The sequence below is a fragment of the Chlorocebus sabaeus genome, chromosome 15 (genome assembly GCF_047675955.1).
Source record: "Chlorocebus sabaeus isolate Y175 chromosome 15, mChlSab1.0.hap1, whole genome shotgun sequence".
NCBI classification, from domain to species: Eukaryota; Metazoa; Chordata; class Mammalia; order Primates; family Cercopithecidae; genus Chlorocebus; species Chlorocebus sabaeus.
The window spans coordinates 8,487,289-8,503,530 of record NC_132918.1 but is presented as its reverse complement, the minus strand read 5'-3'; the positions used below and the strand labels follow the sequence as shown (position 1 = coordinate 8,503,530).

Sequence of the window (16,242 nt, the reverse complement as noted above, 5' to 3'; positions counted from 1 at the left end):
CATCAGGTCATTTATGACCCTCTCTAAACTGGTTATTCTAGTTAGCAGCTCCTCTAACCTTTTATCCAGGTTCTTAGCTTCTTTGCATTGGGTTCCTTTAGTTCCGTGTAGTTTTTTATTACCCATCTTCTGAAGTCTACTTCTGTCAATTCATCCAACTCATCCTCCATCCAGTTGTGTGCCCATGCTGGAGAGATGTTGCGATCATTTGGAGTAGAAGAGGTACTCTGGCTTTTTGGGTTTTCAGCATTCTTTCTCATCTTCACTTATGAGTTTGTCTAGTTTCGATCTTTCAGGCTGCTGACCTTTGGATGGGGTTTTTATGGGGGCTTTTTTGTTATTGATGATGCTGCTGTTGTTGCTTTCTGTTTGTTTATCTTTCAATGGTCAGGTCCCTCTTCTGTTGGGCTGCTGCAGTTTGCTGGGGGTTCACTTCAGGATCTATTCATCTGATTCACTCCCATGCCTGGAGATGCCACTCAAGGAGGCTGCAGAACAGCAAAGATGTGTGCCTACATCTTCTTCTGGGATTCTGACCTTGAGGGGCACCAACCTGATGTCAGTAGGATTGCTCCTGTATTGGGTGTCTGACAACCCCTGTTGGAGGGTCTCACCAAGTTGGGTGGAACAGGGAACAGGACCCATTTAACGAAGCACTTTGACTGCCCCTTGGTGGAGGGGCTGTGCTGCCTGGGCTGCCTAGATTCCTCAGAACTACCAGGAGGAAAGGCTAAGTCTGCTGGTCCACAGAGACTCTGGCCATCCCTTTCCCTAGGGTCTCAGGGTCTGGGAGATCCTGGTTCTGTCCCTGAGCCCCTGGCTGGAGTTATTGAAGTTCCTGCAGGGAAGCCCTGCCCAGTGAGGAAGGATGAGTAGAGTCAGGCCTGAAGAGGCAATCTGGGTACAGTCTGCCACAGCCAATGTGTTGGGCTGTGGGGTTGGCATCATGGGACCAAGCCATCCAGCCTCTCTGGCTCCAGAAGGGGAAAAGCATGGCCTGGAGCTATAGAGATGAATGCTGCCCTCCCCTGACCCAGGAAGCTTAGCATGTTAGGCAGTTGTGGGTCCCAGTGCTGGCTGCTGCCCCTTCCCCAAGGAGCTCAAGCTGCTTACACAGCAGGCAGCTACCGCTGTGGTGCTGGTTGCCCCTCTCCCTGGAAGCTCAACAGCTGAGAGGCTGTTGAGAATCTGTGCAACTTGGCGGTTGGGATGCTAGGCCCCAGCAGCATGGGTTCACAGGTGGGATCTTCTGATTGGGGGGTTGCACAGTTCTGTGGAAAAAGCATGGTTTCCTTGGTTGGGTAGCATGCTCACTCACTGCCTCCCTTGACTGGGGATTGGGGGCTCCTCTGGCCCATGTGACTCTCAGGTGGGCTGCTGCACCACACTGCTCTTCCTTCCTCCCCATGTATTGCACCAGCTTCCTAGTCAGTTCTGATGAGAGAACTTGAATACCTTGGTTGCCGGTGAAGGATTCACACGCTTATTCTGGTTCTTTTCCATGGGAGCCTCTGATTGCCGCTGTTTCTAGTCGGCCATCTTGGCCCTGCCCTCCTTCATAATATTTCATTTACCCAGACAAATTATACTGTGTGTTAACAGCTAAGAACAGTTAGTAAAGAAATTTGACATGTATTCTGATTGTTAGTTGAGTAAATATCAATGAGTTGAAAATTCATTCTGACTTGTGACTAGCCTTTGATGAAGTTTTTAAATCTTTCTGTTCCTCAGTTTCCTCATCTTTAAAGTAGTTGTAATGATCCCATTTATCTCATAAGCATAATCATATAGGACATGGTGAGACTCCTGGAAAAGTGTTCCGAGATATGAGCAGATGGATGTGGTTATTTTCATAGTATGTTAGTATGGCAAACATGTTACAAGAACAGCCTGGGTTGCTTTATAGCATCTTACTGTTTACAAAATTAAAGAGCAGTTGTTATATTATTATTTATCCCACAAACTTGTTATTAAGATTAGAATAACTAAACAAATTAAGATGATCATATATAAACTATATATTTGCATAAATGATAAATTAATAATGGAAATCTCTTAACAGGGAAGAACCACCCAGAAATCTAAGTAACAATAAACTGTCATTTTCTATATTCCTTTCCAGTTCTAGTCCAATATTTTTGACCTTTTTACATTAGAATGGTAGAGGAGGAAAAGTAACTTTTTCCTCAACCCTCATGAGTTCTTAGTTGCAATGAATCCCTATAACGAGAGACAGATTAACTAGAGAAAAACAAACAGAAGTTTACTAATATATTTCATATATATGTGGGAAATACCTGGGGGCTGAGTAGTTCTCAAAGAGGTAGTTTTGAATTCTAGCTTATATAGCATCTTCAGCAAAGAATAGTAAATTTTTAGCGTAGTGACAGAACAAAGGAAGAGAACTGTATCTGTAGGGACAGAAAATTGTGAGCAGGCAAATAAATGGCAGATAAGGGCTAGTTAGTAAAGCTTGTTCATGTTGAGTCATTTGATGCCATCTCCAGGCCAATAAGGGTCTAATATTGTCTTCAGTGGTTAACCTTTGTCCTCGCTGCTAGAGAAGGGAGGAGGGATACTCTTGTCTTTCTAAATTTATATCCTGCTTTTAGGCAATTAGAAGGCAGAGAGCTTTCCTGCCCTGTCAGTTGCCTTGGGTTCAAAACAATCCTTAAGCCAAAGAAGCATATTTTGGCGCGGCATGTTCTTGTCTCCCACATAATCATAATAGAGATAAAATTTGCTACTCTCTTTTGTAACAATATACTCTATTTCCCCATATTTTGCATAGTTTTTCAAACTGCCATTTTATATGGCTGTGTAATGTTCTATTAGATACAAGTATTATAACGTACTTGACCATATTCCTATTGCTGGTAATCTGTCTTTATCTAAAAAGGAGTAATGAAAAGTTAAAAGTGTTCTACCTTAGCTGGTAGAAATCAGTCAGTGATGAGGAAAGGCTGTAAACTGTCACTGTAAGTCTGGGGTCTTGTACATAGGAGTGCAGCTGAGGACAGTAAGTGAAGATACAGAATTGGGAAATATCAGCATGTAGATAAGTCATTGAAGACATGGGGACTTGAAATGAGGCAGGATTAGTGTAGATAGTTCAAAGAGTAACTGAGGACAGGAGTCTAAAGGACAGCCACATTTAAGGACAAGCAGAGGGAACAAAGTTCAAAGGAGATGAAGAAGGAATAGCCAGAAAGAAACAGTAATGTCACAGAAACCTGCTGAGGCCTGTGTTAGTCTATGACTTACATAGGGACAGAGCTGACTCTGGAATCTACGGCTATTGATTTCAACTCCAGGTAGAGTTCTCCCACCTTGTAGGTAGGCACAATTCTCTCCTTTAACACTGTTTTCTACCTGGATCCCATTCAGGACAGGATGCCTTCAGCTACAGATCTGTTTTGATTCCTTTAAATTGTGTTAAGTCTCTCAATTTGAACACATAAAGTCTAAGAATGGACAGCTTGGTATAAAAGTTGTTTGTGTATTTCTACTGGTATCTTATAGCAGTGATTGGCAAAAACTGGTTCAAGGACATTGGAAGTTCAGTTTCAGTAGCCTTGAATTGGGGTCCAGTCTTTTATTTTTTAATGAGCTTCCCAGGTACTTCTGATTAACATTCAAGTTTGGGAACCTTTGGCTTATTTATCAGAAGAACATAAAATCTTCACAGAAGATTTTAGAATGGGACATCTAGAGGTTTGCTATACCAGGAGTAAAGAGATGAAGCATAGTCCAATTTTCATGACAACTTATTCTCATAAAGAAGTGGTCCAGAGCACTTGCATTTGCAGATTTTTTTTTCTTTGTTCAGAATATTAGGCAGGGTTCTGAGGAAGTTAAAAAGAAGACAGCGTGAATGAATGACTGAATGCATTCAATCTATAGAGGGAAAAATCTCCAGATAGATATTAACAGAAAGGAACATGTTTAAAGATAATCACAGCCAGTGAGAAAGGAAGAGTGGTGTCAGAGGAGGCTTCCTTTCTGGCTCCCTCATTTCTTGGACCACTTCATGGAAACTGTGTGTTGCTGTAGAACATGCCTTGGACTTGGCATGAGATGCCTTGGTTTGAACGTCCATGGATATGATTTGACTCTGTGTCCCCACCCAAATCTTCTGTTGGATTGTAATCCCCAATGTTGGCAGAGGGACTTGGTGGGAGGTGATTGGATTATGGGTGCAGATTTCCCCCTTGCTGTTCTGGTGGTGACAGTGAGTTCTCATGAGAGCTGGTTGTTTAAAAGTGTGTAGCAGCTGGGTGCAGTGGCTCATGCCTGTAATCTCAGGACTTTGGGAGGCCGAGGGGGGCGGATCACCTGAAGTCAGGAGTTCTAGACCAGGCTGGTCAACATGGTGAAACCCTGTCTCTACTAAAAATACAAAATTAGGTGGGCGTGGTGGCCCATACCTGTAATCCCAGCTACTCAGGAGACTGAGGCATGAGAATCGCTTGAACCCGGGAGGCGGAGGTTGCAGTGAGCCAAGATGGCACCATTGTAGTGTGGCCTGGACAACAAGAGTGAAATTCCATCTCAAAAAAAAAACAAAAAAAACACCAAAAACGTGTGTAGCACTTCCCCCTTTGCTGTCTCTCCTGTTGGCCACGTGAAGATGTGCCTTGTTTCCCCTTCATGTTCTGCCATGATTTTAAGTTTCCTGAGGGTCCCCTAGCCATGCTTTCTGTACAGCCAATGGAACTGTGAGCCAATTAAGCTTTTTTTCTTTATAAATTACCCAGTCTCATGTAGTTCTTTATAGCAATGTGAGAACACACCAAGATATTCGCTATGCTCTTTTCCAGTTGAGTGATCCTCAGAAAATTTCTTAACCTTTCTGAGCCTAGGATTTGTATCTGTTAAATAATAATACCAACATAATAAATGTTTTGGCAATGTAAATGTGAAATAATATTATTCATTTTATGAAATAATGAAAGGAACAATTTCTAGTGTGTTGGCTTTTTAATGAATGTTTATGACACATCAATGTTTAATATGTATTAAAATGATTTCTTTTAAATATTCATATATAGTATTGGTGTGATGTGTATTTAACTTGGTGTTTTCTAGTAGTGATTCTCAAAACTTTGTTCAAAGACATCAGAGGTTCTAGTTCAGTAGATCTGAAATGGGACATTTATCCTATACTTCTTAAAGAATACAAAAATGTCAGACTCTTCTTTAATGTTATATAAAGTTTACAGAAAAATTTAAATTCATGACTAAATATTAATAATTATTTTTGGAATATGTATTAAAAAGCATACCTCTGACCAGGTGCAGTGGCTCATCCCTATAATCTCAGCACTTTGGGAGGCTGAGGCGGGTGGATTACCTGAGGTCAGGAGTTTGAGAACAGCCTGGGCAACATGGTGAAACCCTGTCTCTACTGAAAATACAAAAAATTAGCTGGGTGTGGTGGCAGGCTCCTGTAATCCCAGCTACTCAGGAGGCTGAGGCAGGAGAATCACTTGAACCTGGGAGGTGGAGGTTGTGGTGAGCCGAAATTGTGCCATTGCACTCCAGCCTGGGTGACTAGGGCAAGACTCCATCTCAAAAAAAAGAAAAATAAAAAGAAGCAAGCATACCTCCTATCCTTTGCCCACACTGAAAATTCCTGGGCTTTATATTTGACATTTTTTGTGCAAGAATATTTGCCTTTTAAATTCTTAATTTTTCTTTATTTATGCTTATTTATTCCATATTTTAGCTAAGCTAGAAATATGACATTTTAACTTAAATATTTACCTTTACTCCTTTTGTTCTAAGGGGGATGCTTTTGATTTTATTATAAAAGCTTGGGTGTTTTAAAAATCTTTCCTTTAGTCTCATTCCTCCCTTTATTTTATGTGGCCTTTTAGAAACAACAGGTGTTTCTTTGTGGTGAAGTTTGCCTTAATTGAGTGAAAGGAGAGGAAGGTGACTTGTTCTGGTAGATTTGACAGACTCAGGAGGCTCTTTAGCTAGCATTGTAACAAACCTTTTTCTATTTGATGAATGAGTGGATATTTATTTAGAGACTCAGCTAGATGGAAAGAGTAATATTGAAAGACTATGTCTTAAATAATATCCTAGAGCTAAAAATGTGAATTTTAGTGTCTGATCTTTTTCCATTGGCTGAGAGTTTAAATTCGTAAGTACTCTATCACAATTTTTCATTGTCATATTTATTGAGCTTCTATTATGTGTCAGGCACTACAATTAACACCCTCCATTGATTGACTTATATTATTTCTAGTGCTTTAGTGTTACGCTTTGCAATGAAATACACACACATGTGCATACACATACACACAATGTATCTATATATTGCATAAACAGGTCTGTTGGGTGTAGTCCTAAGAGCAGAATTCTTGGGTCAGAGGATGTACACATTTTTCATTTTCCCTCCTCTTCCCTCCCCTTCCCCCGCTTTCCTTTTCCTTTCCTTTCCAGACAGTTTCGCTCTTGTTGCCCAGGCTGGAGTGCAATGGCATGATCTTGACTCACCCTAACCTCCGCCTCCTGGGTGCAAGTGATTCTCCTCTCTCAGCCTCTTGAGTAGCTGGGATTACAGTCATGTGCCACCATGCCCTGCTAATTTTGTATTTTTAATAGAGACGGGGTTTCTCCATGTTGGTCAGGCTGTTCTTGAACTCCCACCTCAGGTGATCCACCCGCCTTGGCCTTTCAAAGTTCTGGGATTACAGATGTGAGCCACCGTGCCCAGCCTCTTTTACTGTCTTTCTAATAAGCAACTTTTAAACTTCTAACTGAGCTCAACGTGGGTCATTTCTAATGGAAAGGGAAGGATGAATCAGGAAATGGAGCCAAGAGCCTAGAAGGTGGAACCAAAGGCTGAGTAAAATGCTGGATGAGGGAACAACTGCCAAACTGTAGAGCCAGGAAAATTCACTGCCCCCAGAACCAGAGTACCTGAGAACATGTGTTCAGCTGGATTTCAGAATTGCTGTGGATGAGTAAATGTGGTGTGCCTTCTGTTCTAACTCCCCAGTGTTGATTAAAGCATGTCTTGAAGCCAGTCCAGATTAAGAGAGTGGAGAAATAGACTCCACATCTTGATGGAAGAAAATGTTTTAATGCAAAGGAGTATGGATACAAAGAGCCCTGATTCATTTGGGTGCTTTTATTGTAATGATCTCTCTCTCTCTCTCCTTGTTTATATAATGTAAAATTATTTTAATTTAAGTAATAAATGCACATTGAAGATTCATATAGTACTACTAATGATCTTGTACAAAAAACCAGTAGTCTTAGCCAGGCGCGGTGGCTCACGCCTGTAATCCCAGCACTTTGGGAGGCCCGAGGTGGGGCGGATCATGAGGCCAGGAGATCGAGACCATCCTGACTACCACGGTGAAACCCCATCTCTACGAAAAATTCAAAAAATTAGCCGGGCATGGTGGCAGGTGCCTGTAGTCCCAGCTACTGGGGAGGCTGAGGCAGGAGAATGGTGTGAACCTGGGAGGCGGAGGTCACATTGAGCTGAGATCATGCCACTGCTCTCCAGCCTGGGTGACAGAGCGAGATTCCGTCTCAAAAAAAAAAAAATAAAATAAAAATAAAAAAGGAGCACAGGCTAACTATAACAAACAGAACAATCAGATCAGATTAATGTCTAGATTCTTAGTCTTATGTCCTAATAAACAAAAGGTTAATACTGGCAATATGATACCTAAATGACATGTCTATGACAGCTAAGGTGAAACAGAAGCCAAATAGATTTATTGTAGAAAGAAATTACGCAAGAAAACATTGGCATGCCAGTGCTTTTGATAACCCTCCTTTATGAGACTTACAATAAATAACATCTTTGGATTTATTTTGAATATGAAAGAAAAAGAAGGTACTTTGTAATATTCTCCCCCGCCCTTAAGAAGGTACTTTGTAATATTCTCCCCGTTCTTGAGAATGTACTTTGTACGCCTATCCCAAACCTATAAGAACTAATGATAATACCACCACCCTTTGCTGACTCTCTTTTCGGACTCAGCCCGCCTGTACCCAGGTGATTAAAAAGCTTTATTGCTCAAAACAAAACAAAAGCAGAAAACAAAAAACAAAAAACCAATAGCCTCTTCTATTTCCTCTTTACAGGCACACTACCCAAATACCATCACTTTAAACTTTTAAAAGTGTTTTTTTCTTGTATTTTGTAAATGTGCTTATGTTTTAATCTCTTGTTTTTTCAGTTAGGCAGTCTGTTTTCTGCTTGATAGTTGTGGGTTTGCTCTTTTTCCTTCTCCACTCCTCTTATTATAATTATATTATATTTATTGCTGAAGTCAATAGTCAGAATTTACCGTATTAATACTATCTAAATATTGTTCACCACTGAGCTAAAAGTATGCTCTGATTATATTTGTTCTTTTATTCAAATCTTAGTTTTTCTTCAAGTCAACAAAGTAGGCTAAATCCTGCCTGTCACTTTTCTTTGCAAATAAAGTTTTATTGGAACATAGGCTCATTCACTTACTTGTTGTCTATGGCAGCGTTTGTGATACAACAGTAGAACTCAATAGTTGTGATAGAAATTATATGGTCTGCAAAACTTAAAATATTACTCTCTGACCCTTTATGGAAAAAGTTTACTGACGCCTATGCTAGTTAGTAATGATGGCACTTTTTCATTTTCTTCGTTTGTGTAATTTATTAAAATTTCAGTTTGAAATATTTTAAAATGTCTTTTGAAATTTATTTGACCCATTAGTTATTTATCTAAGTGTGGTGCTTAACTTTGCAGCATTTGGAGATTTTCTGTTAATTTTTTTGGTATTTGATTTTTACTTTAATTCTGGTATGGCCAAGAGAACATAAGTAAATAAATTCTAATCTTTAAAATGTATTGAAATGTGTTTTATGGAATGATATGTGGTCCATTACAGTAAATTCTCTACATACTCTTTAAAAGAATGCATATTCTGCAGTTTTTAGGATCAATGTTCTATATATGCCTGAGGGTAGATTTCTTAATTGCACTATTAACGTTTTCTGTATTCTTACTGATTTTTGCTTATCAGTTTTTGCAAAAGGTACGTTAAACTCTCCCACTATGATTGTGGATTTGTCTATTTCTCCTTAAAATTATTGTATTTTAAAAATACACCTTGACGTTATGCTTCTAAGTGAGTACAAATTTAAAATTGTTATATTTTCCTGGTGAAGTAACTTTTTTCATTATAAAATTTCCCTCTTTATCTCAAGTAATTCTAATTATCCAAATATCTAAACATTAGTATAATTTTTGCTTGTGTTTGCATTGTATTATATTTTTTCCATTCTTGCATTTTCAACTATTCTACATGTGTGTTTTTAAAGCATCTCTTGTAAGCAGCCTATAGTTATATCTTTAAAATAAAAATTCAATTGATAATCCAGTTTAATAACAAATATTAATTTAATTTACAGTTGAAGTAATTACTACTATATTTATTTAAAACATACCATTTAATTTTTTCCCCTTTACTCACTTATTCTATGTGCTTGAATTAGTCATCATTGCTGCATAACAAATTAACAACTGACAGTCTTAAAACCAGCAGACATTTATCATTTCACAGTTTTTGTGAGTCACGATTCTGGGAACTGTATAGCTGGGTCTTTTGCTCCAGGGTCTCTCACAAAGCTGCAATTAAGGTGTTGGCTGGGGCTACAGCTATCTTTTTTTTTTTTTTGAAATGGAGTCTTGCTCTGTCACCTAGGCTGGAGTGCAATGGCACGATCTCAGCTCACTGCAACCTCTGCCTCCTTGGTTCAAGCGATTCTCCTGCCACAGCCTCCGGAGTAGCTGAGACTACAGGCACCCGCCACCACGCCTGGATAATTTTTGTATTTTTAGTAGAGATGGGGTTTTACTATATTGGCCAGGCTCGTCCCGAAGTCCTGACCTTGTGATCTGCCCACCTGGACCTCCCAAAGTGCTAGGATACAGGTATGAGCCACCGCGCCTGGCCAGGGCTGCAGCTATCTTAAGATTCATTATCAAGCTCATGTAGTTGTTGGAAAAGAATGTAATATTCTTTTGTAGTTCTGTAAGTTGCATTTGATTCTTTGTCATAGATATCAGTTCTCTGGAAAACTTTTTCACCTTGACTTTTATTTTCCTAAACATATTAATCATAGTTATTTTAAAGTTTATGTCTGGTAAATCTAATAAATGATCACCTGATGGTCTATTTCTGTTGTCTAGTTTTTTTAGTTTGATCCTTACTCTTGGTAGTATAAATTATAGAGTTTCTGGATGATTTTCAAAGATGATTTTCTTTAGTTTCCAGATGCACTTATAGTAGAAGCAGATCACTTTAACCATACTAATATCAATATGTTATTGGGAGAATTAGAATCTGCACTGTAGCTTTTGTAAGATCTGGTTACCACTTCACCCTTACTCCTAGAGGGTAATTCTCTAGGAGTGTTTTCTATACAGGAAACTCAGAAACTAAATTATAAATGGAGGGTTTCATGGAAATATTAAGGATTTCTAGGCTATGTGTTTTTAAGTATGCACTTACTTGCCTAAGGATTATCCAAGGCCAATATTGAATTTGAAGTTGTACTCTCCCAGCCTCTGAAAGGCTTCTGAGAATTTCTCCCCTCCCACCAAGTTGCTGACATTTTCTGAATAGATGTTAAGTCTAATATTAGACTCCAGAAACAAAATTGAGAGGGTAAAACTATAACCAAGATGCTAAATAATGATGTAAATTTCTGGCATTAAATATGAATGACAGATATATTATATGTGACACAGTACAACTGTGGACATAATTAAGAACATTCAAATTTTTACCATGTCTGGATGAATTTTACAGAACTGCCAGAATCATCGCCTCTCCTTTTTCACACACACTTACGCTGCTGTTGAGGGATGGAGGGGCCTTATTCACCCAGAAATGCCCCAGGTGCCCTCCCAGTCATATGCCCCGCAGCAAGGTTCTTAGAAATCAATAGGAAGTAGGTCATAGGAATCAATACAGGAGTCTGGATTGAAGTCTGAAACCTGGGTTCTAATCCTGGCTCTGCCTCTAATTATTTGGATAGTCTTGTTAATTCATTTAGCTTTTAAAAAAATACACTTAAAAATAGCAGCTTTAGTTCCACAGGAAAACTGAGATGAAGGCACAGAGATTTTCCATATATTCTCTAGCCCCACACATGCACAGCCTCTCCTACTATCAACATCCCCACTAGAGTAGTACATTTGTTACAGTTAACCAACCTACACTGACACATCATAATCACCTAAAGTCTGTAATTGACATTTGGGTTCACTATAGGTATACATTATGTGTGTTTGGTTAAATGTGTACTGCCATGTATCCAGCATTACAGTATACAGTGCAGTTTTCCTGCCCTAAAAATCTTCTGTGTTCTGCCTCTTCATCCCTCTCTCCTCTTCCCAAACTCTGGCAACCACTGATTCTTTTGTACTGTCTCCATAGTTTTGCGTATTTCAGAATGTCAGATCATTTAGCTTTTAAAAAGTTTTGTAGGACTCAATATTTTCATCTATAAATGAGGCCAATGATTTCCATCCTACCTTCCCTAGCTGATAGTTGGTAGTGCCAAGCATGAAATGTGAAAATGCTTCACAGTCAGTACAACGTTGTATAAATGCTGATGCTGCCCTGACGCCATGATGTCACTGGTATTTCAGAGGTGGAGCCATTTTTTTTTTTTTTTTTTTTTCTAGTAGCTCTTTAAATGGTTGTCCTCAGTTGTGGGAGAATAGGAAATTTTCAGAAAAAATTAGCTTGGTGGTTTGCCATTGGTTTGTTTCAAAGTTGGTAGTATTCGTTCTGTTGTTATCCTTTAGTTTTTCTTTGAAACAAGTCCTGATCACTCATTAATGATCTCTTGGTAGTATTTTGGTGGCAAATTTACCTAGTTGTGTGGGGTTTGACTTAGAATAGCCTTTTGATAGGCTCTCAAAACTGTTATGATTGCTTCCAAAGGCTGCTCTCCCTATAGAACCTGATTCAGAATTCCCTGTGTGCAAATGGGACCTGACATCCATGTCACAGGAAGTCTCTCCTCCCTACTACACAAACTCAATCATGTAAGTCAGAACTTCCTAATTTGGGTGGGCATCAGCATCACCTGGAGGGCCTGTTAAAACACTGATTGCTGGGCACCACCTAACTATTCCCATTTCAGTATGTCTGGGGTGCAGGTCCAAGAATTTGTGTTTCTGATGGGTTCCCTACTAGTATTGATGCCAAAGGCTCACAGACCACACTTTGAGAATCACTGATCTAAAACCTGAGGGAAGATTTCTTAAGTATGTTTCAAAGGACTGCCTTGTTTGGAAACTCCTGGAGCCAATGTAAAGCCTGGATTTCACTAGGGTTATAAATTTGGAGCTTGGAAGAAGAGATTGTAGACATATGACATTAATGAAGTTCTCTGACTTATTTATTTTTGAGTGGACAGTTTGACAGTTTCACATTGTGTGATCCAGGGAAGTCACCCTATGAACTTAGTGACCTTGCCTTGTCACCACACCCCTAAGGTGGTGACACAGGACTGTTTGAGGCTGGATGAGATCATGGACGTGAGAGGCCCATGTAAACATGGGGGTGCTTCTCCAGGACTGGGTGTTCCTGTTTCTAACAAATGTTATTATGGGGCTGCAGGGAAGAGCCGAGTTCAGGGCCATCCACAGGGAACGCAGGACTGTCAGTCACTTACAGAAACAGAACAATACACACTGTTTATTTATCTTCAGTCTGTGGGATTTTTTTCAACTTTGATTTTACACATCTGGTTCTGAGAAGAATCCATACTATTACCATTCACCTGGACGTCCTAACTGTAACATTTCAATATTTGGGGAATTCTAACTACTGAAATCAATGGCTTTTTTGATCCGGCAGATTCTTCAGTCTTCTCAATCTTGCTGCATCCCCCTCTCACTTGACAGACTCTGCCTGAGCCCTCACACTGCTGCTTCTTTTGCATCAGTGGACTTTCCAGCCTCTTCTCTTCACACTGGCCCCTTAAGCAGACATTTAAAGCAGTTATTCAGTTCAGTTTCATTATATTCTGCTCTCAGAGCTACTGTAGTAGCATACTTGAAAGAGGCTGGTTGTGTTGAATTTTGTGTTTGCTTTCCAATTACTGGAATGGCGCCTTCACCCCCTCTCATCTCTGCTCATTTTATTATTTACCTGAGTGATTTTTCTGTTTCAAGAAAGCAAATGGAACATGAAAGACCAAATATTTCTGTCTGTTCAGTTCGTGAATTTTTCAATCAATGGTCTACTATTTTAAGGTATCATTGCAAAGAAAACTGAGACCATTAATCTTCTCTAAAACATCCTTTTTGTTCTAACAAACATATTTTTGCATTTCTTAGTGCTTTACAATTCTGATTGATTCTGATTATATATTTGTAGAGGTATTTTTTTCTCTGAAGAGTAAAAAGCCGTTAAATATATTTATTTTCCTCTTTCTTAAGGAAGTCTCTGATGTAGTCACACCCACACATGAATGAATGAACAATTGGGAATGACGGTCCCAGCTGGGAGGCCACTGGAATTTTCTTACCTTTCCAATTTCCTCTCCTTGGTAGTGTCTTTCCCACTCACTACTGTAGACCCAAAAAACTATCTATGGAGCTTTCCCAACCAAGGGGAGACCAGCTGCTGCTTCCTAATCTAACTTTAATGCAGTCCAAGGCAAAATTTGGTAAAGGAATAGGGGGTAGTCAGCGTGACAGTAGCAAAGAAGAAGGAAAGAGGAGGTGGTTTGAAGACCACTGAATGTTCTTTCCACTTACCTGCTGCTATGGTTCCAGCATGATCTTATTCCAAGCCTCTCCTATGTCTACTAAGTCCTCGTTCTGGAAGCTCCTGCTCCAGCCCTTACCATAACACAGGACACCTGGTTCTTTGCGCCTTCCACTGCAAAGAAACTATTGCTCCATTCACGGTGTCTATATGGCCTATCAATGGCACCTAAGTAGCCTATATCTTTATGGCTTTAGATCACCATGGTGGTCTTCAGAAAGTTCATGGACCTACTGAAACAAACAAGGACTTGTTTGAATATGCATTTGTGTTTTCCTGGGAAGAGAGTCCACAGCTTTCATCAGATTCTCATAGAGCTGTATGACCCAAAGGTATTTTAAAAGATGAAGAAGTAACTACTGATGTGGTAGTGGAAGGCCTGGAGAGAGTATGCAACAATAAATATTTATTGAGCACCTGCAGTGTGCCAGGTACTGTTCTAGACTCTTGATATATCTGTGAACAATAACAAAAACCCCCTCCCAAATCCTTACTTCATGAAGTTTACATTACAGTGGGTAGAGAAAGACAATAAACCGTATACGCAATACATTCCACAGAATATTGGAGAGGGTAAGTGCCACGGGAAAATAAAGCAGAGTGAGGGGGATCAGGGATGAGGTGGGGGAGACCTGTGACTTCAGGGTAGACTTCATTGAGAAAGTGACATTTTAGTAAAATCCCAAAGAGGGAAGGAATCAGGTAGCCGTATGAGGGAAGAACGTACCAGACAGAGGGAACAAGTAGTACAATAACTGTAGGGTGGGAGCAAGCCTGATGTGTTCAGAGTGTTGGGGTGGAGTGAGTGAGACAGAGGGGCAGGCAGTGAGTCAGAGGGTATGTGGAGTGGGCGTGTGGATGAACCCAGGTCTCATATGCCTTTGCGCATGACTCTGGGAGGCCCTTGAAGAACTTTGAGCAGAGGAGAGATATGACCTAACTTAGGGTAGATTAGGATCACTCTGATGTGTTAAAAACAGACTAGGGGTTAAGAGCAGGAGCAGGGAGACTAGGCTGCCTTGCAGTCATCCTGGGAAGAGTGGATGATATAGCATGGACAGAATGGTCGCAGAGGAGTCCTTGGGGCTGGGTACATTTTGAATATATTTGGAGGTAAAGCCAACAAGATTGCTGAGAGGTCAGATGTGAATTGTCAGAGAAAGAGAGCGCCAAGGATGACTCCAAGACTTTCGGCCTGAACAACTAAAAAGGTGGAATTAATGGGAAAAACTAGGGATTTTAGGTCAGACAGGATGTGGATCTCAGTTCTGCCATTTACTGGCTACTTTGTGACCTGACTTATAGGCAAGTAACTTAACCTTTCTGAGTCTCAATGTTTTATTTCCAAACTAGGGACAATCATACCTATCTTGTAACAATGCTATGAGGAGTTAATGTGCTTGCAGTATGGTCCATTGAACAGATGCTAATCTCTTTCCACAATTTTCTTTTAGTGAATGAAGGAGGGAAGAAAGGAGAGACAGAGAGAATGTGGGTGAGTGGTGTCTCCATCTTAGATTTTTTTTTCTCAATAAGATCATGTCTTTTTGGCTCCATTGTCTAAATATGTTTTATGGTATCTGAGGATTTATCTTTCCATCAGCCTCATGTTTTCTCCTGCCAGGTTCCTGGGGATACTAACTTGGGGTTTAATTTATTATCTTTAAGATGTTATTTTATTATTTATCTTAAAATATGTTTTTATAGTGAAGAAGAAATTCTCACCTGATACTGTCCATTATCCACGCATACTGTTCACAAACAGGCTTAGCCAATAAGTTTATTGGGCTTCATTGATGATGCTATTGGTGTATTAAACATTTTATATTAGGTAGAAATTCCTGTTGAGTTATTACATAGTCATTGAAGAATGTTTTACTGATATTTGGTATGATTAGTGAGGATTTTTTATGGGTTGGCATGATTATTATTTTTCTTGTTTAAGACACTGAAATATGATCTACCACTATCTGATTACTGGTTACCAAACATGCTTTCAGGAGTGGCTAGATTTGGGATGACAAAGTATGCCAAGGGAATTCAACAATTGAAGGAGGAGTGAGTATGAACTGATTGGGTTATAAGAATACATGCTTCTTCTTTGATTCAAAATCCCTCAATCCAAGGCATTTTAATGTTTCTGAAATTAGGGTGCGTTTTATCACCAATACATACATTTAACGTGATAATACTTCTGTTAGGGTTTTTGGTAGATTTCAGATTCCTTCTCTACCCCAATTCAAAACCAACTGAAAAATAAAACAACAAAAAATACTGTAGATAGAGAATAAATCTGCCAGCGTTATCAGTGATAGATTGGCTTAGTTTGAGTATTCTAAGCAGTAACAATTTCCTAGGTTCTTAGGTTGATGCCTCCTACTGAACTGGATGGAGAAAAAAGGAGAATGAAATTTCGTCTTCCCTGCTTGGGACT

At 39.6% G+C, this 16,242-nt stretch overlaps 1 long non-coding RNA gene across 3 annotated transcripts in view; it reads left to right on the top strand.

The window, feature by feature from the left end:
- The window catches only part of LOC103221188 (uncharacterized), a 766,285-nt gene that overhangs the window by 96,322 nt on the left and 653,721 nt on the right, over nucleotides 1-16,242 (top strand). For all 3 annotated transcript variants that reach the window (XR_012095545.1, XR_005237288.2, XR_012095544.1), the window contains exon 2: nucleotides 15,263-15,303. This is a non-coding gene — a long non-coding RNA (uncharacterized lncRNA). The remainder of the gene's footprint in view (nucleotides 1-15,262; nucleotides 15,304-16,242) is intronic.